Here is a 22,598-nt window from a genome sequence, read left to right on the forward strand (position 1 = left end):
GAGAACAAGAGTTGTATGCTTTTCCCACTGAGCCAGCCAGGCTCCTTTTTTTTTTTTTAATACTTACTTATTTTTGAAAGAGAGAGAGAGACATTGAGATTGTGAGCAGGGGAAAACAGAGAGAGAGGGAGACATAGAATCTCAAGCAGGCTCCACGCTGGCCAGCACAGAATCTGACACAGGTCTCCAACTCAAGAACCACAAGATCAGTACTCGAGCTGAAACCAAGAGTTGGACGCTTAACCAACTGAGCTACCCAGGCGCCTCCAGGCACCTATTTTTTATTGTATTCTTTTATCCAATATTTTTTATTTTGAGAGAGAGAGAGAATGTGCATGAGCATGGTAGAGGGGCAGAGCGAGAGCGAGAGCGAGAGTGAGAGAGAGAGAGAGAGAGAGAGAGTTGGAGAATCTTAAGCAGGATGCATGCTGAGAGTGGAGCCCAATGTGGGGCCTGATCCCATGACCCTGGGATCATGACCTGAGCTGAAATCAAGAGTTGGACACTCAACTGAATGAACCATCGAGGCTCTCCTTACTGTATTTTTAATGGGAATAATTTTAATTTGTGTATTCTTAATTTTTACAGATAATCATATGTTTCTGTTTACTAGGGAATCGTATTTCTATTTGAATCGTTTAGAAGGAATGGTTTTGCTAAGATTTTTGAAGGATGATCATAATAATCTTAAAGATTTTTCTTGATTTCCCCACAAGTCTGGTCCAGCCTCCTTGAGTTTATTTGGTAGCGATAGTAGTTGGACAATAAGTGTATAGACTTTACTAAGACATGCAAAAACAAACTCAAAGAGGCTGGTTAACATTCTTGCCTGCTCCTATGAAAATAATCAGCCATACCTCATAGTAAGACCAGTCTTTTGGGGGTAATCAAGAAAAATCTTTAAGATTATTATGATCATCCTTCAAAAAGGATACCTGGATGCCTGAGAAACAGTATTTGGTTATCTATTTAATCAAAGTAGCAGTAAAAATAAACATAGAAAGGGTTCCTAGGTGGTTCAGTCAGTTAATTATCTGGGTCTTGGTTTTGGCTCAGGTCACGATCTCACAGTTCATGGGTTTGGGCCCTGCGTTGAGTTCTGCACTGACAGTGCAGAGCCTGCTTGGGAGTCTACCTCTTTCCCTCTGTCTCTCCCCCCCACCCCCAAAAGAAGTAAACTTTAAAAAAAGTTAAAGAGATAAACATAGAAGATAATACTTTTGCTGATTCATAAGTGAGGAGGAATCTTTATTTTTTTAATTTTTCTTTATATAATCAAGGACTTAATAAAGTCAAATAATGCACAGAAAATTATTCTGGTAAAACATAGCATTTCTGATATAGAAGGTGTAAAATAGCCTTTCATATGAAGATGAAGATATTAATAATTACCCCAAGGAGGCAAGTCCATCAACATTGAATGTAATTTACTAAAATTTAAAATGTTTCATATCTGTTGTTCTGAGTTGGCTATTATCGATCAAAACCAATAAGGTTCACTTTCCAATTTAGATCCTTTATTTATTGTCTTTCATATTCTGAAATAAATGGACACTTTACTACAGGTCAGTGGTTCTCTTTAAGGGATCTATGAGCTCAAAACTGTCTTCATAACAATACTAAGATGTTATTTATGTTAATATACAAAGCATTCATCATTGCTGTCTTCAAATATGTCAATAAATATTTAAAATTATTTCTCATTTTTAATTTCAAATATGGTACATTTCAATAGCTATATTCAACATAAAATAAAAGTTCTTTGAAGTCTTCAATAAGTTCTACGAGTAGAAAAGGACCAGGAGACCGAAAAACCCGAGAATCCCTCCTTTAGGATAAAACTTTTTTTTTCTTTTTTTTGAGAAATAAATGCACATACCCATTTGTACTTCTCTGTCACTGTTACTCCTAATGTAGTCTCAACTACTCATTATTGACTGTACCTTTTAGTCAAACTAAGTGATTTCTGTTTCACAGTGAAAAGTTAGGGGTGAATAATTGAGACCTGTCTGCCGTGCACCAGCATTTTAGCAGACTAGGCAGAGCTCATGAGCATGTGCAGCACAACTTTTTACAGCCACACATTCATCTGTTTTACACCTCAAAGTGGCAAAAATGAACAGTTTAATTAACATGACTCAAAACAATAGCTTATCAATATTAAAATAAGAAGCAAAAATATGTAGGGGTGCCTGGGTGGCTCAGTCAGTTAAGCCTCCGACTTCGGCTCAGGTTGTGATCTCACGGTCTGTGAGTTCAAGCCCCGTATTGGGCTTTGTGCTAACAGCTCAGAGCCTGGAGCCTGCTTTGGTTTCTGTGTCTATCTCTCTCTCTACCCTTCCCCCGCTCACACTCTGTGTATCTCTCTCTCAAAAAGAAATAAACATTAAAAAAATTTTTTTTTAAAAAGAAGCAAAAGCATATAAGCATACAACTATGCTTAGTAATTGATGTTTCAGTATTTTACTTTAGAAATTATGTATCTAATCATTTAATCAACTCAAAAAATTTTTTAAGTTATCTTGAAAGAGAGAGATTTTGAGCTGCGGAGGGGCAGAGAGAGGAGAGAGTGAGAATCCCTAGAAGGCTCTGCACCCATACAGAGCCCAACACGGGACTCAAATCCACTAACCATGAGATCATGACCTGAGCCAGTCAGACACTTAACCAACTGAGTCACCTGGGCATACATAATCAACTCAATACCACTCCGAGGTTTTTTGATTACCTAAAGATCTTGAAAATTACCTTCATGGGAATGCAAACTGGTACAGCCACTCTGGAAAATAGTGTGGAGGTTCCTCAAAAATCTAAAAATAGAACTACCCTATGACCCAGCAATAACACTACTAGGAATTTACCCTAGGGATATAGGAGTGCTGATGCTTAGGGGCACATGTACCCCAATGTTTATAGCAGCACTTTCAACAATAGCCAAATTATGGAAAGAGCCTAAATGTACCTCAACTGATGAATGGATAAAGAAGTTGTGGTTTATATATACAATGGAATACTACCTGTCAATGAGAAAGAATGAAATCTGGCCATTTGTAGCAACATGGATGGAACTGGAGGGTATTATGCTAAGTGAAATAAGGCAGTCAGAGAAAGGCAGATATCATATGTTTTCACTCATATGTGGATCTTGAGAAACTTAACAGGAGACCATGAGGAGGGAAAGGAGGAAAAAAAAAGTTACAGAGAGGGAAGGAGGCAAACCATAAGAGACTCTTAAATACAGAGAACAAACTGAAGGTTGATGGGAGTTGGGGGAGAGGGGAAAGTGGGTGATGGCCATTGAGGAGGGCACTTGTGGGATGAGCACTGGGTGTTGTATGGAAACCAATTTGACAATAAATTATATTAAAAATTACCTTAAAGCTGCCAAGCTACAAAGCATAGTTACTGTTGAAATAAAAATTTGCCAGAATAATGATTCAATTTAGTTGAACATAGGAGTTTATATTTTTCAAAATTATAAACATTGTATGGGATTAATGTTAGCTTGTTTGGTTAACACCATAACTTCTTTTAAAAACCAAATTTATTAAATTAGTCTAATTTGCCAAATATTTGCCTTAATTATACAAACTGGGGTCTTAAAACGTCCTGACTTTGTGGCACTTTGTGGTCCTGAGATTTGGGGCACCTGGATGGCTCAGTTGGTTAAGTGCCGACTTTGGCTCCAGTCAAGATCTCACAGTTCGTGATTTCAAGCCCCACTGTGTGCTGACAGCTTGGAGCCTGGAGCCTGTTACAGATTCTGTATATCCTTCTCTCTCTCTCTGCTCCTCGCCTGCTTGTGCTCTGTTTCTCTCTCTCTCTCTCTCAAAAATACAATGAACATTAAAAAAAAATTTTTTAAGTAAATAAAAGATTACAAGTTTAATTTCTTTATTCTCTGGAAATTTTATAGACGGTAAAAGGCCTGAAAATGGGTGGTGGTAATGGTTACATAACATTGTGAATGTACCTAATTTTAAATTTGAAATGCTTAAATGTACATTTTAAAATGGTTACAATGGTAAATGTTATGTATATTTTACCACCACCCCCCCCCCCAGAAAAAAAGAAAGGCACTGATAATTTATTATGATGTCCTGGATAGGCCATCTGTAACCCTTTTTTGCTTTTGCTAAAAAGTCTTATACAATTTTTTCTCTTAGGAACATTCTTTTTTTTTTTTTTTTTAGAATCTGATACTTTTTACAACTGCAAAAGTACACATCTGAATGATACAGAAGTTCCCAAATTTAAAGGGCATTGCTGTACATGGTGAAAACAAACCTCTTGTCAACAGAATGCAATTTCTACTAACCCTAAAATTTGATGGCACTTTTGAATCTGCCTATTTTCAAAAGTTATATATTTATGTATAGATTATACATAAAAAGCCTAGAATGACATGCAGCAAAATGTGAAAATGTGCTTATTGGTAGTGAGCTTATTTTGTGATTAACTACACCTTTTGACTTTTCCACAATGTGCATGTGTTACTTGAATAAAAATATAATTTTTACGTTTTCCATGCTTCCATATTTGACCTTCTTTGTTTCTTTTTTTCTTTTAATTTAATTTAATTTATTTTTTTAAATGTACATCCAAGTTAGTTAGCATATAGTACAACAATGATATCAGGGGTAGATTCCTTAATCCCCTGTACTCATTTAGCCCATCCCCCCTCCCAGAACCCCTCCAGTAACCCTCTGTTCTCCATATTTAAGAGTCTCTTATGTTTCATCCTCCTCCCAGTTTTTATATTATTTTTGCTTCCCTTCCCTTGTGTTCATCTGTTCTGTGTCTTAAAATCCTCATATGAGTGAAGTCATATGATATTTGTCTTTCTCTGACTAATTTCGCTTAGCATAGTACCCTCTAGTTCCATCCACGTAGTTGCAAATAACAAGATTTCATTCTTTTTGGTTGTCAAGTAATACTCCATTGTGTGTATATATATGTGTGTGTGTGTGTGTGTGTGTGTGTGTGTGTGTGTGTGTGTGTACACACACACACACACACACATATATATATATACACGGTATATATATATATAAATATATATACCACATCTTCTTTATCCATTCATCCATTGATGGACATATGGGTTCTTTCCATACTTTGGATATTGTTGATAATGCTGCTATAAACATTGGGGTGCATGTGTCCCTTTGAAACAGCACACCTGTAATCCCTTGGATAAATACCTAGTAGTGCAATTGCTGTGTTCATAGGGTAGTTCTATTTTTAATTTTTTGAGGAACCTCCGTACTGTTTTCCAGAGTGGCTGCACCAGCTTGCATTCCCGCCAACAATGCACAAGAGATCCTCTTTCTTCGCATCTTCGCCAACATCTGTTGTTCCCTGAGTTGTTAATGTTAGCCTTTCTGACAGGTGTGAGGTGGTATCTCATTGTGGTTTTGACTTGTATTTCCCTGATGATGAGTGATGTTGACCGTTTTTTCATGTGTCAGTTGGCCATCTGGTTTTCTTCTTTGGAGAAGTGCCTATTCATGTCTTTTACCCATTTCTTCACTGGATTATTTGTTTTTTGGGTGTCGAGTTTGATAATTCTTTATAGATTTTGTATACTAACCCTTTATCTGATCTGTCATTTGCAAATATATTCTCCCATTCCATTGGTTGCCTTTTAGTTTTGCTGATTGTTTCCTTCACTGTGCATAAGCTTTTTATTTTGATGAGGTCCCAATAGTTCATTTTTGCTTTGTTTCCCTTGCCTCTGGAGATGTGTTGAGCAAGAAGTTGCTACGGCCAAGATCAAAGAGGTTTTGCCTGCTTTCTCCTCAAGGATTCTGATAGCTTCCTGTCTTACATTGAGGTCTTTCATCCATTTTGAGTTTATATTTGTGTATGGGGTAAGAAAGTGGTCCAGAATCATTTTTCTGCATGGCACTGTCCAGTTTTCCCAGCACCATTTGCTGAAGAGACTGTCTTTATTCCATTGGATATTCTTTCCTGCTTTGTCAAAGATTAGTTGGCCATACGTTTGTGGGTCCATTTCTGCATTCTCTATTCTGTTCCATTGATCTGAGTGTCTGTTTTTGTTCAATAGGAACATTCTTAATAGAGAGGTAATATTTGGATGCATAGAACTAAACAGAGGTACATTCCAAATTGTCTGTAGATAAAGATGAAAACATTTGGCCAAAGTTTGTATGTTGACTCTGGAAAATAGTGGTCAAAATGTAGATTTTGGACATACTTTGTTTTCTGATGTTTACAGGTTAGCAGTTGATGTATTTTATAAATGAACATTTACTTTTTATTATTTAGTTCTCTCATAGAGGTAGGGGCTTAAAGTTTGTTTCCCTTAGCAGTAAGAGCAAGCCCATTAGGTATGAATTTTGGCCAAACTGCATTACATCTTAATGCTTTACTTTGTCCTTTACTTATTAAAAGTATTTGCTGTAGGCAAGGAACTCACAGAGTTGGGGTGGGAGGAAATAAAAAGATGAATAATATCCTATTGATTATCAAATTTAGCAAAATACTCATGTTTAGTAGCATTATATGGCATGTTTGAAAACCTTACATATCATTATTCTGTATGTATCATTTTCCAACCTGCTTTTTCCACTAATCTTTGTATTTTAATTTCTGTGGCTCAGGAAACTGGGATTGACTTAGGTTGTTTTAACTCAGCATCTCTTTTGAGGTAGCTATCAGGCTTCCAGCTGGGACAGCAGTTACCTCAAAGCTCTACTGGTGCTGGAGAATTGGATGCCAAGCTCACATTTTTATTGACAGTTCCTTGTTGGCTTTTGGCAGGCGGCCTCAGTTCTTTGCCACATGGTCATTTCCATAGTGCTCCTTCTGACATGGCTTTTTGCTTCCCCCAGAGTAATGAGAGACAGACAGAGACAGAGACAGAAATATAGACTCTTTGGAGTGAAAATGTTTTGAGAGAGGAAAAAGAAAAATTTGAACTTAAAGCAACTTAGAAAAGAATAAACAGTTGAAAGGATTTAACTAATACAGGATTTTAGATACTCAAACTTAAGATGATCCCAGAAATATTTAGAAACTCTGCTAGAGAAATTCGTATTCCAGATAAATATGTATTTCATTATATACATATATATGAAAGATTCATACCAGTATTAATAGGTTTGTTTTCATTCTTAAATATAGTTGCTTTGCTTAAAAATAAAAGGTCATATTAGAATCAGCTGTTTCAAAGAAAATCACAGTCTAAAATGGAGTCCTAGTTACGATCACAAAATACGCTATCATATTTTAAAGCCTTCATGCTAGTAGTATGAGTTTTGTGCTAGAAAGTATCTGGATACTTGGTGAGTTTAGGGTTTTGTTTTTTTGGCCACCCATAGTGGGAGTGGGACCAGATTTTTTAGAGAAGTTAAATGAAAATGAAAATATTTTTCTGTGAAGATAATCAAGGAAAAAATACTGGACTGGCAGACTCCTCCTTTTGAGTTGCTTTTAGATTAAATGAACTGTGATTCCCTTCTTCCTTTTCATAGTTTAGATTATTTCTTAAAATTAAATTACTGTATATGCCATTCAGTACTTGACTCTCCCCACATAACTGTTAACTTAAAATATTTGCTTCTGCTTCTTGAGTCTACCTTTGTTACCATAGAAACAGAAGTGGACTAGGGAAATTGGCAAAGCAGCCATCAACTGAAATTAATGAGGAGTCTAATTCTTTACCTGTAGTTGTGTTTAATTTACAACTCCTGTTTTAAAGATATGCAGTGTAAGGTCGGTTGACTAGGAGGAAAAATAACCTGAAAACTTAACTCTCATTTGCTTCAGACTTGTTCATTTGCCTAAAAAGCTATTGAGAAAGAGCCTTTCTAACAGCTTGGAAAAGAGCTTTTCATTCTTGTGAATGGTTAGACTACTATCTATTCTGTGCTGCTGTATCTTTAGATGTTTATAATGTGCTTTTCATTCATAGGTATTACAATAACACATGTTTTCTAGGGAATGAGATTTGATATTATGTGATATAAGCCTACTGTGGTCAATATATTTTCACACATACTATTTAAGTGAACCCTGAAAAATACAGATCTTAAATTCTGAGAAGGTATTGAAAATATTATTAGATGTAGTTAAGACTGTTACTTATCATGTCAAGAAATAAATGTTTTAAAATAAGCTTTTATTTTAATTTAATTTTTTAATGTTTACTTATTTTTGAGAGAGAGAGAGAGCATGAGAGGCAGAGGGGCAGAGAGAGAAGGAGACACAGAATCTAAAGTAGGCTCCAGGCTCTGAGCTGTCAGCACAGAGCCCCACGTGGGGCTTAAACTCACGAGCCGTGAGATCATGACCTGAGCCGAAGTCTGATGCTTAACTGACTGAACCACACAGGTCCCCCTAAAATCAACTTTTAAAATGTAAAATGTCGGGGTGCCTGGGTGGCTCAGTCAGCTGAGCGTCTGACCCTTTTTTCTTCTCGAAGGTAAGCGATTTATTTATGTTTTTTAAATGTTTATTAATTTTGAGAGAGAGAGAGAGAGAGAGAGCATGTGAGCGAGCAGTGGAGGGGCAGAGAGAATCCTAAGCAGGGATTAACTTAACTGATTGAGCCACCCAGGCACCCCGAGCAACTCAGCTCAGGTCATGATCTCATGGTTCGTGGGATGGAGCCCTGAGTTGGGCTCTATGCTGTGAGCTTGGGATTCTTTCTCTCTCCTTCTCTCTCTGTCCTTCCCCTGCTTGCACACTCACGCTGTTTCTCTCCCTCTCAGAAGAAATAAACATTAAAAAAAATAGTAAGACTTGAATGTCAGAATTACTCCTTGATCCATTGGCTACAGAATGGATATTGTATTAGCAAGCATGACAGCAGCATGAGAGCTCTGTAGTGACCAGGTGCATGGTCAATGAGCAGTAATACTTTGAAAGGAATCTTTTTTTTGAGCAATAGTTCTCAACAGTGGGCTTAATTCAGTACACAATGTTTTAAACAGATGTGCTATCATCCAGGCTTTATTGTTTCATTTATAGAGCATAGGCAGAGTAGATGTAGCGTAATTCTTAAGGGCCTAGGAGTTTGGGAATGGCAAATCAGTATTGGCTTCAACTTCAAGTCACCAGCTGTGTTAGTCCCTAACAAGAGTCAATCTGTCCTTTCAAGGTTTGAAGCCAGATATTGACTTCTCCTCTCTAGCTGTGAAAGTCCTAGATGACATCTTCCAATTGAACGCTATTTGTCTACATTGAAAAATATGTTGTTTAGTGTAGGCATCTTCTTTAATTCTCTTAGCTAGATCTTCTGGATAACTTGCTGCAGCTTCTACATCAGCACTTGCCGCTTCACCTGATGCTTTTATGTTATGAAGATGGCTTCTTTCCTTAAATCTCATGAGCCAACCTCTGCTAGCTTCCAGCATTTCTTCTGCGACCTCCTTTCCTCTCTCAGTCTTCATACAATTGAAGAGTTAGTGCCTTGCACTGGATTAGGCTTTGGCTTAAAGGGATTTTTTGACTGGTTTGATCTTCTGTCTAAATCACTAAAACTTTCTCCATATCAGCAATAATGTGGTTTCACTTCTTATCATTCATGTGTTCTTTAGTGTAGCAGTTTTAATTTCCTTCAAGAACTTTTCCTCTACATTTACAACTTGGCTGTTTGGCACAAGAGCCCTAATTTTTGACCTGCCTCAGCTTTCAACATGCCTTCATCATTAAGCGTAATCATTTTTGCTTTCAATTTAAAGTAGGAGACATTTCTTTCCCTTTAACACTTAGACACCATTGTAAGGTTATTAAATGGTCTAATTTCTATATTGTTGTGTCTTGGGGAATAGGCCCAAGTTGAGAGAAGGAGACAGGAGATCTGTCCATCAGTGGAGCAATCAGAACACATCCAGCATTTATTAAGTTCATCATCTTGTATGGGCATGGTTCATGGCACCTCAAAACAATTATAATCATAACATCAAAGATCACTGATCACAGATCACTATAACAAATACTATGATAATGAAAAAGTTTGAAATAGGGTATTTACAGTGGGGCGTGGGCTGGGATCTTCCACTTGGGTCATCCTTTGTGCCCACACGTGTCTATGGCCCCGATGTTGCCTCTGCTGTACTGAGTGCCTCATGATCTGGGCTCCCTAGCGTTCCCAGCTCTTTGGTGGGGGGGGGGGGGGGGCTTCTGTGACCAGCTCAGCCCCTCTGCCTTGGCCTCTGCTGCAGCCATGCCTGGCCTTGTATGGGGCACTTGAGGCCCCCTCACCTGCAGATGGGCTGGATCAGCAGGGCCTCCTGAGCTCTCGAGGGCCCTGTGGCTGCAGCTGCCGCATGCTGCACAACCAGGAAGACAAAGCTTTTGTTGCATCCCTGGATGATGAAATTAAGGAGAAAAAAGATACAGAAGCATTAAGTCCCTCCCCAAGATGTCTGGAGGTTAGGAGCTGGAAGTGAATGGGACAGAAGTCAAATTAATGTGGAAAGTTGCTGAAGAAGAGATCAGTGTCACTTTCAACATTAACAATAGCATCCTGCCAACATCTGATGGGGAGGAGGATCCTTCCCTGAGGGAGAAGGTTGAAGAACAGGAACCTGAATTGTCCACTCCTAATTTCATGGTTGAAGTTAAAAGAATGCTGGTAAGAAGGCCCTATTCCTGGACTGTCACTATCCAGAAGATGAGGTTGGGCAAGAAGAGGAGGACGAGAGCGACATTTTCTCCATCAGTGAGGTGAGCTTTCAGTCCATTGGCGAATCTGCATGGAAGAACACAAATTACACACTCAACACCAATTCCTTGGGCTGGGCCTTATATAACTACCTGATGGATTTTGTGGCAGCCGGAGGGGTGGATAACACTTTTGCAGGTGAGTTGGTGGAGCTCAGCACTGCCTGGGGAGCACCAGGAATACATTGCTTTTCTCGAAGGTCTCAGAAGTTTTGCCAAGAGCCAGTAGAACAGACAAGACGTTGAACATCTTAGATTTATAGTAGGCTTTGGCCAGGAAACAAACCTACTCTGAAGTCAGACACACACGTATTCTGAGATGGTTTTCATCTCATTCATTATCACTGAAAATAATTCGAACTTAAACAGTCTTGTAAATAATTACAGTAGAGGATGATAAATGCATCAGAAAAATTAGATTTAATGTAAAGAGGTAGCTCTGAAGAAGGTAACTGTGAGATGGGTAATATTTTAGGGAGAAAGTCACCATATTGTTCTACTCTGAAGGCAAGGGCTGCATTTTATCATCTAAAAGTTACATATTTATAACACATAGCCCTGGACCTTAAAATTGGTAATATAGTTGGGGTGCCTGGGTGGCTCAGTTGGTTGAGCATCTGACTTCGGCTCTGGTCATGTTCTCATAGTCTGTGGGTTCGAGCCCTGCATCGGGGCTGTGCTGACAGCTCAGAGCCTGGAGCCCGCTTCGGATTCTGTGCTCTCTCTGCTCCTCTCCCACACATGTTCTGTCTGTCTGTCTGTCTCTCTCTCTCTCTCAAAAATGAATAAACATTAAAAAAATACTGGTAATATAGTCATAGTCAATAAATATTAGTGATTAAACAAGTTGAAATCTTAGCAGATTTTTGAAGAATTAATTGAAATATGTTCACGTGGGCAAAATGGGAAAGCACAGTGCTAGCAAATAATATTGGAAGATCAGGCTAGCAAGTGATGAAGAATCTTGCAGGTGATGGGACATTAGTGAGGGTTTTTTTTTTTTTTTTTCGTTAAGTTTTTTGAAAGGAGGAGAGGGACATGATTAGATTTAGTCAGGTTTAGGCTTTAGAAAAGGATCTCTACTGGCATTGTGGAAGATGTAATTGAGGGAAAAGAGAGAGAGAGAGAAGTTATCTTTTCTTAGTAATGAATTTCAACACGTAAAACCTTGTAGGATCAAAATTTAACTGAGCATCTAAATTCAAGCTTTTACACATTTATATTATTTAGTTTTAGAGTTTATATTATCCCAGTCTAAATATATTTTATGTTGAATAGTTTTAATTTTTCAATATATTTTTAGTTATCCTTATGATATGTTTTAATATTCAAAATGACCAATTCATATATACTAGTGGTATTTGGATACATATCAGGGAGAATAGTTAGTGAACTTGCTTAATTTTTTTTTTTTTTTAAGTAGGAAATTTATAAGCCTGAAGTTGATGAACTTGTTCAACTGGAGATTAGTTAACACCTTTAAGGTAGCTTAATAATAAGCTTAGCAGCAATTTGCCAAAAAAAATTCTGAATTGTATGTAGAATTAGGTGATTTGATTACTTCCATTCAGCAGATTTGTATATAGTCCAGCACCTTCCACACACACAAAAAACAAAACAAAATGAAGGCAGATATTTTCAAGGTTTAAGTAATACTTTTAGTCTTGATCTTTACAAATCCTTTTTTGCTGTAGCAGACGTAAACTTCTAATCATGCTATAATTACTACAAACTCTAGATCATCAATAAATTAACAATTCGCAGTGGGTTTTCAAGTTTAATATGATATTTTAATAATAAGGCTGTAATTGTGAAATAAGTATAGTATCCTAAAAATAATAACCTGCATCTTTACCACACATAAAATCATTTATTAAATACATTTAAATTCTGAGTATTAAATCTGCTTTACTCATACTTAGTTGAGAAGTTTGTGAGTGAACAACATAAGGGTGACTTTTGCTAAAAATACAGAATGAGTAGGCATGCAAGGGAAAAAGTCATTTATTTAGGCCAAGGTTTTGAAAAGACAATTATTTTTTTTAAGTTTTTTTATTTTTTTAAGTAATCTCTGTACCCTATGTGGGACTCAAACTCACAACTCCAAGATCAAGAGTCACATGCTCTTCAGACTGAGCCAGCCAGGCACCCTTAAAAAGATTAATCTTAAGTAAGCATTCAGGTAGCAAGCAGGTCACAAGTGGTAAGATTTCTAATAAGAGAGAGATGAGGAAAACTGAAAGAAGTCTTATTGCTTCCATTAAGCACAGGGACAAAGTCTAGTTCATTTAATGCGGACATCACTTGTACTACAGTTACAAAACTAATACATAGGAAATACCTAATTGATTTTTTTAGATGATTCTGAGTATTAGGAAAAAAGACAGAGTCTTATTGAAGGAGGAAGGGAAAGTATGTTAACCATTTTATCTGGAATATTTCTAATATGGATACTTAAATTTTAAAAAATGATTTCTAATTATTATTTGCTGAATTTACAGTAACAGAAACTTCTTATCCAATGCAAGTTGGAGGTGATAGCTATTCATTTAATCAAAACAGTCAAAATGGGAAATCATTAAAAATATATATATACATATATAATAAACATTTATTTTTTTGAAATTTTGTTTTAATGTTTATTAGTAAGAGACAGAGTGAGCACAAGTGAGGCAGCAGCAGAGAGAGAGGGAGACACAGAATTGAAGCCTGATCCAGGCTCTGAGCTGTCGGCACAGAGCCCGACGTGGGGCTCGAACTCACGGACTGTGAGACCATAACCTGAGCTGAAGTCGGATGCTTAACGGACTGAGCCACCCAGGCGCTCCAAAACATTTAGTTGTTTTTTTTTTTTTTTAATTTTTTTTTTTTAGCGTTTATTTATTTTTGAGACAGAGGCAGAGCATGAACAGGGGAGGGTCAGAGAGAGAGGGAGACACAGAATCCGAAACAGGCTCCAGGCTCTGAGCTGTCAGCACAGAGCCCAATGCAGGGCTCGAACTCACGGACCGCGAGATCATGACCTGAGCTGAGGTCAGACGCTTAGCCGACTGAGCCACCCAGGCGCCCCAACATTTAGTTTTTTTAATGTAAGCTGTTAATAACTCAAACTTTCACATTCATTTGTGATTTAAAAAAAAATATTTTTTAATGTTTTTATTTATTTTTGAGACAGAGAGAGACAGAGCATGATCGGGGAAGGGGCAGAGAGAGAGAGAGAGAGAGAGAGAGACAGAATCCTAAGCAGGCTCCAGGCCCTGAGCTGTCAGCACAGAGCCTGACACGGGGCTGGAACTCATAGACCATGAGATCATGACCCTACTGACTGAGCCACCCAGGCGCCCCATTTGTGATTTTTTTTTTTTAAATCTGTCTGTTGCGGGGGAGGAGAGGGAGTAAATTTGTACTTTTTATTTAAGGATTGATTCCCTAAGTGGAAATCATTGTGTCTTTCCTGAACCCACACTTCCAAAATAAAAATTTATTATCAGATTCTTTAAAGTAGAAAGAACCTAGATACTTTTTTTTAAATTTTATTTTAGTTAACATAGAGTGCAATATTGGTTTCAGGGGTAGAATTCAGTGATTCATCACTTACATATAACACCCAGTGCTCATCACAAGTGCCTTCCTTCATACCTGTTACCCATCTAGCCCATCTCCCACCCACCTACCTCACTCTATCAGCCCTCAGTTTGTTCTCTTTTATTTTTTGTGGTTTGTTTCCCTCTCTCCTCTTTTTCTTCCCTCTTCCCATGTGTCCCATTTGTTTTGTTTCTCAAATTCCCCATAAGAGTGAAATCATATGGTCTTTGGCTTTCTCTGATTTATTTTACTTAACATAATGTTGTTATGAATGGCATGTCGTTATGAATGGCAAGATTTCATTCTTTATGATCACTGAGTAATATTCCATTGTATTTGTATACCATCTCTTTATTCATCAGTTGATGGATATTTGGGCTCTCTCCATAGTTTGGCTACTGTTGGTAATGCTGCTATGAACATTGGGGTGCATGTACCCCTTTGTATCTGTATTTTTTGTGTTCTTTGGGTAAATACCTAAGAGTGCAATTGCTGGATTGTAGGGTAGGTCTATTTTTAGTTTTTTGAGAAAACGCCATACTGTTCCCTAGAGTGGCTGCACCAAGAACTTACGTTCTTACAAAGCTTTCTGGGTGCACAGTCCCTATATATATTTATGATGTTTTCTGTAAGTATATATGCTTATCTTACCTTGTCTAATTAACAGTAACTTTAAGAAAACAAATATTTTTATCAAGTTTTTCAGAAGCATTCAATTTTCAGGGAAATAACCTTTTTTTTTTGCACTCATTTCATTGTTTTATGTTGTAATTAATGAAATAACATAAATACAGTATCAAATATTACTAGCCTAATACAATTCAGAACAAACAAGATTTCCTAGGTATGCAAATCAAATAGTGGGAGCAAAAATATGGCCAACTAGAAAGAGAAAGAAATAGTTGCCTGTAAGATTTTTGCTTTTGCAAAGCTTGTTTGTTCCATGTACCTAGTATTTATTACCCAATCCATCATCAAATCAAATAATCTTTGAGACGTATCTCAAAGAGATCTGCCCAGAGGTAGGTACACTTGCCTTTCCACTCCCCCATAATCCCTCTTGTTTTCGTATAGTTGCTTCATATTACTCACATGTCTCCCTCTTGAATCATCATCTTTTCCCTTCTTGGATTATTACTACAACATACCAGGGAAAAAAGATACTTCTTTTCATTTCTTTCATTATTTCCATAAATTCTCTGCTTGTCACTCAGCTGTCTTGAATTTGCTACCTATAATGCTCGCCTGCCATTCTTCCTTATTCTGGCCTTAGTCATGCTTTTGCTTCACATCAGCTCCACAAAACTGTTATTGCCAGTGTTCATGATGACTTCTGTGACTTCAGTCAGTTCCCAGTTCTCACTTTTTAACAAGACTTGTAGGATTTAACAAAGTTTGTCACTCTATCCTCCTTTAAATGTTCTTTTTCTTTTGCCTTCCACAATTTTCTTATTTTGTTTTTCCTCCTAGTTTTCTGTTTTCCCTTTCTTTGCTGGTTTCTCTTCATCTCTCCACCCATGCCCCAGGCCTCACTCCTTGCACAACTTCTGTTCTTTCACTGTAATCACTTTCTTGGTGAAATAATTCAATCCCTGGATTTAGATAGCATTGAAATGCTAATGACTCCCAAAGTTGCTTATTCCATTTTTTGAGGGGAGTTTTCCTATTGAAATATAATTGATGTATAATGTTATATTAGTTTAATGATACTTATGTATGATGTGAAATAATTACCCCGTTAAGTCTGGTTAACATCTATCACCGTACATAGTTACAAAATGTTTTTTCTTGTGATAAAAACTTTTAAGATATATTCCCCTCGCAACTTTCAAATATGCAATATAATTTACTATCTATAGTCACCACGCTGTATTACATCTCATGACTTATTTATTTTGTAACTGCAAGTTTGCAACTTTTGACTTCCTTACCCATGTCACCTATTCCCCTCCTGCCACTGGCAACCATCAATCTGTTCTATCAGCTTGTGGGGTTGTTTGTTTTTAAGATTCTACATGTAAGTGAGATGATACCATATTTGTCTTTCTCTGACTTATTTCACTTAGCATAATGCCCTTGAGGTCCATCCACTTTGTCACAAATGGCAGTATTTCTGTTTTATGGCTGAGTAAAATTTCATTGTACATACGAACATTTTCCTTGTCCATTCATCCATCGGTACATACTTTGGTTGCTCCTTGACTATTGTAAGGAATGCTGCTGTGAACATGGGGGTGCGTATATCTTTTTGAGTTAGTATTTTTTACTTTCTTCTAATGAATACCCAGAACTGGAATTGCTAGACCACATGGTAGTTCAATTTTTCATTCTTTGAGGAAGTTCCATACTGGTTTCCATAGTGGCTGCACCAATTTACTTTTTTTTTTTTTTTTTTTTTTGTAAAGTTTATTTATTTATTTTGAGAGAGACAACACTCGAGCAGGGAAGGGGCAGAGAAAGAGGGAGAATGTTAAGCAGGCTCCCTGCTATCAGCACCAGTCCCACACAGGGCTCAAACTCACAAAACCCTGAGGTCATGACCTGAGCTGAAATCAAGAGCCAGACTGTAACAAGGCCACCCAGGCGCCTTGCACCAATTTAAATTGTTAACCAACAGTACACGAGGGTTCCATTTTCTGTTCATCCTTGTCAATACTTGTTATTTCTTGGATTTTTTGGATAATAGCCATTTTTTAAAATTTTGTTTTTTAATTTTTTATTTTTGAAGGAGAGAGACAAAGCATGAGTCGGGGAGGGGCAGGGAGAGAGGGAGACACAGAATCTGAAGCAAGCTCCAGGCTCTGAGCTGTCAGCACAGAGCCCGAGGACGCGGGGCTCTAACCCGTGAACTGTGAGATCATGACCTGAGCCGAAGTTGGAGGCTTAACAGACTGAGCCACCCAGGCACTGCTCCCTTTTTTTTTTTAATGTTTGTTTATTTTTGAGAGAGAGAGAGACAGAGACAGAGACCCAGTGTGAGTGGGGGAGGGGCAGAGAGAGAAGGAAACACAGAATCCAAAGCAGGCGCCAGGCTCTGAGCTGTCAGCACAGAGCCTGATGTAGGTAGGGCTTGAATTCAGGGACCACGAGATCATGACCAGAGCCAAAGTCGGCCGCTTAACCAACTGAGCGACCCGGATGCCCCTTGATAATGGCCATTCTAACAGATGTGAGGTGTACTTCATTTTGGTTTTGATTTGCATCATTCTGATGATCCTTGATGTTGAGACACCTGTTGGCTATCTGCATATCTTTTTGAAAAAAATACTCAGATCCTCTGCCCATTTTTTAATTAGATTTTTTTTTTTTTTTTTGCTATTGAGTTGTAGTTCTTTATATATTTTGGATGTTAACTTCTTATCAGATATATGATTTGTAAATATTTTCTCCCACGCAGTAGGTTGCCTTTTCATTTTTTTAAAAGTTTATTTATTTATTTTGAGAGAGAGTGTGGATGGGGGAGGGGCAGAGAGAGGGGGAGAGAGGGTCCCAAGCAGGCTCCGCTCTGTCAGCATGGACGAACTGCAAGATCACAGCCTGAGCTGAAACCAAGAGCCAAAGGCTCAACTGACTGAGCCACCCAGGTGCCCCCTCTTTTTTTTTTTTTAATGATGGTTTCCTTTTCTGTATAGAAGCTTATTAGTTTGATTTAGTTCTATGTGTTTACTTTTGTACCTGTTGCGTTTGATTTTGGTGTCAAATCTAAAAAATGATTCCTAAAGTCAATCTCAAGGAGCTTACCACCTATGTTTTCTTCTAGCACTTTTATGGGTTTAGGTCTTATGTTCAAGTCTTTAATCCATTTTGAGGTGATTTTTGTATATGTTGTAAGATAGTGATCCAATGACTTTCTTTTGCATTGTAGCCATCCAGTTTTCCCCATACCATTTTTTGAAGAGATTGTCCTTTCCCCATTGTATATTCTTGCCTCCTTTGTCATAAATTAGTTGGCCATATATGCATGAATTTATTTCTGGGCTTTCTATTCTGTACCATTGATCTATGTGTCTTGGTTTTGTTTTTATGTCAATATTCTACTGTTTTGATTTCTATAGTTTTGTAATACAGTTTGAAACCAGGAAGTGTGATGCCTCCAGCTTTGTTCTTCTTTCTCAAGATTGTTTTGGCTATTTGGAGTCTTTTGTAGTTCCATATGTATTTTAGGATCTGTTTGTTCCATTTCTGTGAAAAATGCTATGGGACTTTAAATAGGGATTGCATTGAACTTCAGGTTGCTTTAAGTAGCATAGAACATTTTAGCAATATTAATTCCTCCAATCCATAACTATGGAATATTTCTTCCATTTATTTGTGTCTTCTTCAGTGTCTTACAGTTTTTAGTGTATAGGTCTTTCACCTCTTTGGCTAAATTCCTTGGCTTCTTTTTTTTTTTCTCTTTTATGTAGTTGTAAATGGGATTCTTTTCTTAATTTCTTTTTGTGATAGTTTGTTATTTGTGAATAGAAATTCAACAGCTTTTGTATATTGATTTTGAATCCTGCAACTTTACTAAATTTATTTATTACTTCTAGTAGTTTTTTGGTGCAGTCTTTAGTGTTTTCTATTTATAATATCTTGTCATCAGCAAATAGAGACAGGTTTACTTTTCCATTTCCGATTTGGATGCCTATTATTTCTTTTTCTTGCCTAATTGCTCTGGCTAGAGTTTTCAAACTATGTTGAATAGAAGTGAGGAGAATGGGCATACTTGTCTCTGTTTTGCCTTGTTTCTGATCTTAGAGGAAACAGTTTTAGCTTTCACCATTGAGAATGATGTTTGCTGTGGGATTGTCAGATATGGCCTTTATTATGTTGAGGTACATTCCCTTTATACCCATTTTGTTGAGATTTTTTTAATCAAAAATGGATGTTGAATTTTATCAAATGCTTTTTCTACATCTATTAAGAGAATCATGATTTGTATCCTTCATTGTATTAATGTGGTGTATTATGTGATTGATATGTGAATGTTGCAGCATCCATGTATCCCAGGGTTACATCCCACTTGATCATGGTGTATGATCCTTTTAATATATTGTTTATTTTGGTTTGTTATTTTTTTTACGTTTATTTACTTATTTATTTTTATTAATTTTATTTATTTTTTTTAAATTTACATCCAAATCAGTTAGCATATAGTGCAACAATGATTTCAGGAGTAGATTCCTTAGTGCCCCTTACCCATTTAGCCCATCCCCCCTCCCACAACCCCTCCTGTAACCCTCTGTTTGTTCTCCATATTTATGAGTCTCTTCTGTTTTGTCCCCCTCCCTGTTTTTATATTATTTTTGTTTCCCTTCCCTTCTGTTCATCTGTTTTGTCTCTTAAAGTCCTCATATGAGTGAAGTCATAGGATTTTTGTCTTTCTCTAACTAATTTCACTTAGCATAATACCCTTCAGTTCCATCCACATAGTTGCAAATGGCAAGATTTCGTTCTTTTTGATTGCTAAGTAACACTCCCTTTGTGTGTGTGTGTGTGTGTGTGTGTGTGTGTGTGTGTGTACACCACACCTTCTTATCCATTCATCCATTGATGGACATTTGGGCTCTTTCCATACTTAGGCTATTGTTGATAGTGCTGCTATAAACATTGGGGTGCATATGCCCCTTCAAAACAACACACTTGTATCCCTTGGATAAATAGCTAGTAGTGCAATTGCTGGGTTGATTTTGGTTTGTTATTGTGTTGAGGATTTTTGCATCTCTGTTCGTCAGATATATTGGCCTATAATTTTCATTTCTTCTAGTGTCCTTGTTTGATTTTGTTATCAGGGTGATGCTGGCCTCATAAGATGAATTTGGGAGTGTTTCCTCCTCCTCTTCTATTTTTTTGGAAGAGTTTAAGAAGGTCATTTTCTTTTTTCTTAATGGAATAAATTTATAAGCCTGGAGTTTTTCCCCCCCCTAAACTGAAACTCTCATACCAACTGCTTTCTTGGCACTTATGCCTACATGTTTATGAGGCATCTCAAACTTAAGATTCTCAGTGTTAAAGTTGGAGGACTGACATTACCCAACTTTAATACGTATAATAAACCTACAGTAATCAAGGCAGTATGGTATTGGCACAAGAATAGACAGATCAGTGGAACAGATTGGAAAACCCAGAAATAGATCTACATCAGCATAAGCAATTGATGTTTGACAAAGCAAGGCAATAATAAAATGACGCAAAGATAGTCTTTTCAGAAAATGGTGCTGTAATAACTGGACATCCACATGCAAAAATGAATCTAGACACTGACTTTACATCCTTTACAAAAATTAACCTAAAATGAATTACATACCTAAAAATTAGAAGGCAGAACTGGGGCACCTGAGTGGCTCAGTCAGTTAAGCATCTGACTCTTGATTTCTACTCAGGTCATGATCTCATAGGTTTGTGGGTTCATGCCCTACATCAGGCTCTGTATTGTCAGTGCAAAGCCTGCTTGGTATTCTTTCTCTCTCTCTCTCTCTCTTTTTCTCTGCCCCTCCTTGGTCTCTCTTTCAAAGAAATAAACTTATAAGAAAAAAGAAAAGAAATGAGTTTGAGTCCCATGTCGGCCTCTGCACTGATGGCACAGACCCTGCTTGGGATTTTTCTCTTCCCCCTCTCTCTCTCTCTGCCCCTTCCTGGCTTGCTCTCTCTCTCTCTCTCTCTCAAAAAAAAAAAAAAATAAAAATAAAAATAAAAACAAAAAACAAAACAAAATAAAAAACCTCAACAATAAGAAAACAACCTAATTTTATTTTATTTTTTTTCAAATGTTTATTTTTGAGAGAGAGAGTATGCGAGCAAGGCACAGAGAGAGGGAGACAGAGAATCCAAAGCAGGCTTTGTGCGATTAGCACAGAACCTGATGCAGGGCTCAAACTCACAAATCATGATACTGTGACCTGAGCCAATGTCAGACACTTAACCAACTGAGCCACACAGGTGCCCCTAAACAACCTAATTTTAAAAGAGTCCAAAGATCTTGAAGCTCACCAGAGAAATCATGGTGGCAAATAAACACATTAAAATGCTCTACATCATATGTCATCAGGGAAATGAAATCTGAATCAACAATGATATACTACTACACACCTATTAAATTGTCCAAAATCTAAACACAGACAACATCAAATTATGGAGAGAATTTGAAGCAACAGAAACTCTCATTGATTGCTGGTGGGAATGCAAAATGGTACAGCCACTTTGGAATACAGTTTCACAGTTTCTTACAAAATTAACCATATTCTTACCATACATTTTAGCAATCACTCTCCTTGGCATTTACCCAAATTTGTTGAAAACTTATGTCCACAAAAAAGCCTGAAGTTTCGTTCATGATTGCTAAAACCTGAAAGCAATGCAGATGTCCTTTAGCAGGTGAATGGATAAATAAACTGTGGTGCATCCAGAAATGGACTGTTATTCAGTATTACAAAGAAGTGAGTTATCAAGCAATGGAAAGATATATATGGAACCTTAATTGCTTATTACTGAGTGAAAGAAGCCAATCTGAAGAGGCTGCAGACTGTATGATTCCAAATATATGACATTTTGGAAGAGGCAAAACTGGAGATAGTAAAAAGATCAGTGTTTGCTAGAGGTTAGAAGAATGGGAGGAATGAATTAGGTGCAGCACAAAGGGTTTTTAAGGCAGTGAAACTACTCTGTATGATGTTATATTGGTAGACACATGTCATTATATATTTGTCCAAACCCATACGATGCATACCAAGAGCAATTCCTAATGTAAACTGGACTTTGCGTGTTCTTAGGTTGTAACAAATGTACCACTTTGAGTATGTTGATAATAGGTATGCATGTTTGGGGCCAAGGAAATCTCTGTACCAACCCATGAGTTCTGCCGCGAACCTAAAACTGCTCTAAAAAATAAAATCTGTAAAAGCAACTAACCAATCAACGAACCCATACATATAACCAGAGTTTTTGCAGTGGCCTACAAGGCCCAACCTGATCTTCCTTACAGGGCCTCATGTCACTTCTTACTACATATACTCTGTATAGTATACTCTGGGCCTAACTACATTAGCCCCCTTGGTATTTCTTGTATAGGTAATAGGTAAAACATTTGCATTTATGGGGCTTCTGGGTGGCTCAGTCAGTTAAGTGTCCGCCTCATGGTTTTGGCTCAGGTCACCATCTCACAGTTTTGTGAGTTTGAGTCCTGTGTCAGGCTCTGTGCGGACAGTGTAGAGCCTAGTTGGGGTTCTCTCTCTCTCTCTCCCTCTCTCTCTTCCCCTCCCCCACTTGCATTGTCTATTTCTCTCAAAATAAATAAATAAACTTAAAAAAAAAAGAAAAACATTTGCATTTGCTATTCC

General features: G+C 37.4%; 1 protein-coding gene and 1 pseudogene across 18 annotated transcripts in view; both read left to right on the forward strand.

The window, feature by feature from the left end:
• BAZ2B (bromodomain adjacent to zinc finger domain 2B) overlaps positions 1-22,598 on the forward strand; it is a 434,688-nt gene that overhangs the window by 134,343 nt on the left and 277,747 nt on the right. The gene's annotated exons all lie outside the window — the stretch shown is intronic.
• Positions 5,072-11,882, forward strand: LOC125911882 (complement component 1 Q subcomponent-binding protein, mitochondrial-like; annotated as a pseudogene).

This window comes from Panthera uncia (assembly GCF_023721935.1).
Source record: "Panthera uncia isolate 11264 chromosome C1 unlocalized genomic scaffold, Puncia_PCG_1.0 HiC_scaffold_3, whole genome shotgun sequence".
NCBI classification, from domain to species: domain Eukaryota; kingdom Metazoa; phylum Chordata; class Mammalia; order Carnivora; family Felidae; genus Panthera; species Panthera uncia.